Source organism: Suricata suricatta, chromosome 12, assembly GCF_006229205.1.
Source record: "Suricata suricatta isolate VVHF042 chromosome 12, meerkat_22Aug2017_6uvM2_HiC, whole genome shotgun sequence".
In the NCBI taxonomy this organism is placed as follows: domain Eukaryota; kingdom Metazoa; phylum Chordata; class Mammalia; order Carnivora; family Herpestidae; genus Suricata; species Suricata suricatta.
In genome coordinates this window covers 2,058,666-2,062,645 of record NC_043711.1, presented here as the reverse complement: position 1 = coordinate 2,062,645, position 3,980 = coordinate 2,058,666, and the positions used below count along the sequence as shown (strand labels likewise).

The 3,980-nt window shown below is 62.0% G+C and overlaps 1 long non-coding RNA gene across 1 annotated transcript in view; it reads right to left on the bottom strand.

Moving 5' to 3' along the window:
- LOC115273013 overlaps positions 1-3,974 on the bottom strand; it is an 8,831-nt gene extending 4,857 nt beyond the window's left edge. The window contains exon 1 of the long non-coding RNA XR_003900603.1: positions 3,597-3,974. This is a non-coding gene — a long non-coding RNA (uncharacterized LOC115273013). The remainder of the gene's footprint in view (positions 1-3,596) is intronic.
- Positions 3,975-3,980: the final 6 nt, after the last annotated feature.

Genomic DNA, 3,980 nt, shown 5'->3' with positions numbered 1-3,980 from the left:
TCACCCCCCCCCCCGCCGTGTCCATCAGTGGACAAACGGACACAAGCAACACGGTCTGTCCGTGCACGCGCCCGTCCCTCAGGCGCGTCCACCGTGCACGCGCACGCCCCTCGGCCGCGAGCAGGAGCGAGGCGCCCGCCCCCGCCGCCCCGCGGACGGATCCTGAACACACGACGCTCTGGGAGGGAACCGGCCACGCGAGGCCACGCGGGGTGGGAGTCCACGTGCGGGACCGTCCGGACGGGAAGGGGCTCGTGGATGCGGGGGGGCTGGGACAGGGGGAAGGGGAGTAACTGCTGTTGAGCACAGGGCTTCTTTCTTGAAGTGACGGAATGTTCTGGAACTAGAGGTAATACTGGTACAACATGGTGAATGGATTAAATGGTCTCCAATGGTAACTCTTATGTGTATTTTAACCACAATAAAAAAATAGATTGCATTAAAATAGTGTTTAGCATGTAGGCTGAGCTTTTGGGTGCCTCCCCCTTAATTTCATGTGTCAAGAACGTGCCTCCCTCAAAAGTGTACTTGTCCTAGAGTCCCAGCCCGGCCAGAATTAAATAGGGACGTCACGACGAGGCCTCATTGAGAAGGTGACCTTTAAGTCAAGACTGGAAAGGAAGGAAAGAATTAGCCAAAATGGCATTTGGGGCTGAGTATGCCAGCAGAGGATGTTGTCCACACCAAGGTCCTGGGGCAGGACTGCGCCTGGTGTGGTGGTGGAGCGGCAGCCAGGAGGCCCGTGTGGCCGGAGCAGGGGGGAGACAGGGGAGGGGGGGGCCGGGAGGGCATGTTCCAGTTGGAGCAAGGCCTTGGAGGCCGAGGGGAGGAGGGGGGACGTTTACCCCAGGGAGATGGGGTCCCTGGAGGGCTGTGGGCAGAGGAAACGCAGGACTTGAGCCAAGTTTTTAAAGCCTCTTAGCTCTGCCAGGGGGAGGGCTTTCCACCTCCCCAGTGAGCGCTGTAAGCCTCCGCTCAGAGTCCCGCCCAGCACACAGTAGGCGAAGTAGACAGTCACTGAGGGAGTGAATGAATTCCAGCTCCATTTGGGCCGGGCGGGGCGGGGGAGGAGGTGCAGAGGGGCCGCTCACACCGCCCCGAGCCCCCCAGCCAGGTTCGGGCTGCCAGGCGCTCAAGCCCGGAGCTGGGCAGCGGACGCCCCAGCCCCGCCAGGCTTACCAGAGGGCGGTCGGCAGCGGCCCGCGGTGGCCACCTGTTTCCTCCCCCGCCTGTGATTAACGGCCCTGCGGCCCATCCATCACGCACCAGCCAGTGCCTGGCTCTGCCCGAGGCCGTGGGGCCCAGCGCTCATTTGTAAGCCGGCTGAGAGGCTGCTCTCTGACGGTTGGAGCCATGAGGCCGATCCCTGCCGCAATCTGCCCCCCAGACGTGGCCCTGAGAACCCCCCTGGGGCAGAGGAAACATCAGGATTCGGGTCCAGAGGTGGGGATGGGTGGGAGCGGGAGGGGTGTGCACTGGCAGGGCCCCCAGGGAGATCTGGAAAGTCCCGGTCCCTCCAGATTAAGGATACAGTCATGACTGCCCCGTCCTGAGCATTCTCCCTGCCTTCCTGGCACCTGCTGCTTCTCCACGCAGGGCCCAGCGCAGCCTCTCCCTGTCCTCGGCCTCACCGTGGGCACCCCACCCCGTCTCCCGCCCTGCCTCCCCCCTCTGCCCCCCCAGCCCCTCCATGCTGCTCTAAGCCCGGGCTTCTCGGCTGGGGGCGATCTGGCCCCCAGGGACACTCAGCAAGGTGCCCACACTTCTGCTTGTCGGCACTGGGCAGGGGGTGCTCCGGGCACCAAGCAGGTGGGGGCCCACCGTGCCCAGGACGGGCCCCGTGGACAATGATCCAGGCCGGGAGGTCAGGAGTGCACGGGCTGGCTTAGAAACCCTGCTCTGAAACCTTCCATGGCTCCCTGGTGCGCCCCAGGTGAGAGGTCAGCCCCTCAGTCCAGAATGTGGGGTCCTGCTCCCTCAGGCTTCTGCGGGGGGGCCTCTGGCCTAGGCCACCGTGCCCCGCCTCCACGTCCCACCTGAGGGGCAGTGTCACCTAGTGGTTAAAGGCCCGGTAGTTGACCTCACGTCCTGGCTACACTGTCTTCTCGCTGTGCGGTTTTGGCCGGGTCACCTGACCTCTCGGTGCCTTAATTTCCCCATCTTCCCAGTGTCACACTGCCTAAGGTTAAAGGGCTTAAAGTAGAGCCTGGTCCGTAGCGAAAACCATGTTCATGGTCTGGGACACGATTCTGGGCCTCCACCTGCTGGAAGGCCCAGCCCTGACCCCGCTGGACTTGGGGTCTCCGCCTCTGGCTCTGACGCGGCCAGCCACGTCGGGGGTCTGCTAAAATGGGAGTGTTCTGTCTCCACTATGGCCGAGTACTGGGAAGCGCCTACCCAGCTCAGGCTCAGCCCAGGTGGCTTCCCAAGGGACAGGGCGCCTGGCGTGTGGCTCACGTTGTCCCTGGGGACCCCACACTCGGCTGAATGCCCTGTGGTCGGCACCTTGAAATGCCTAAATTCCTAATTTTTCAGCAACAGGCCCTGCGTTTTCATCACGCCCTGCCTGAAAATCCTATGGCCCGTCTCCATCCAGGACTCTGACCCGGTCTGTGGGGCCCGCGGATTCCAGAACCTGTTAGGGGTACCAAGGGGGTCTTGTTGACATTTGCTCCTTTTATCCCTCAAGGCATCAGGACGAGGGGACCCACGTTTCCCTAACTCGTCTCTGGCCCCGCAGACGCTGTCCTGTTTAATGCACTGATGTTCTGCTCGTCAGGACTATTTTTGGCATTCATTTTTATTTTAAAAAATATCGTGTGAAAGTATTATTTATGGTGTAGGGCTTTGGGGGAGGACGGGAAGAGGCCGTGAGTGTTGCTTATTCATCTCACACTGGTCTGGCCTTTTCGCCTGGCCAGGAAAGGTGTCTGTAAAGTGTCCACTTTACAGACTGGGAAAACCCAAGGCCCCAAAACGTACCAAACAAGCAGAGGCAAGCTGAGGAGCTGACAATTTCGAGGACAGTGACGGTGGTGGTAAGAGACTGTATTTAGCACTTGCTGGGTTAGCAGTGCATTATTCCACTAGCTTCCTTGGGGCCTGTCCTGGACAGCAAGTGAGATCCTATCAAAAATCCCAGTTCGGCCGGCCCTGCTCCGGCCAGGGCTCCAGCCTCCCGGAGGCCCAGCTCCGCCCAGCAGCCTCCAAACCCTGCACCGTCTGTCAGGCCCCTGGCACCGGCTACAGAATTTGCATGGCCCAACCGTAAAGCAACCCTTGTTCGCACATGATTAGGAATTTCCAGGCCACGAACCCAAGCGCACGGCCCCTGTGCAAAGACCCTGCCCCCCTTCTCTGCCTGCTGCTCCACACCAGGCTCCTGGGCGCTGCCTCAGGGCTTTTGCACTTGCTAGTCCAGTCTCCTGGAGCACAGGGCCTGCCTCCACCCCTGCCCCCAGCTCCCCTTCCTCACCCTCAGGTCCCGCGTGTGGTTACAGAAGCCTCTCTGACCTTCCCGTTTGAAAATCGCCCCTTCCCCGCCCTCCCCGCCGCTGCTGCTATATCTGCTCCATCGCCCTTAACCGCGCACCGACCTGCCAGGGCCTGGCTTGGCTCGCCTGTTTGGCTGTCTCATGTCATCTCCACCAGGGCCCGGGCTTTGTGCCCCCCACCCCCACCCTCGAGGCTTGGAGCAGGGCCTGGCACACAGTAGGCGCTCAATAAACGTGTGCCCACGGAATGGCTCCCACGAGGTCGTTGGGATTACCGCGGCCTTTCTACAGCAGAGGAAACCGAGGCTCGAAGAGAAAACGGTCGGCGAGCCAAGGTTGCAGAGCACGTCCCTGGCACGCGTCCAGGTCGCGCCATGACAGAGCCGGCGGTTTAGATGGGGGCGGCCGGGCCCTTTCTCCGCCACATGGGGAAACCGAGGCCCGGCGGCGGCGGCGGCGGCCAGGGCCACCCCGCCGGGAGGGGCC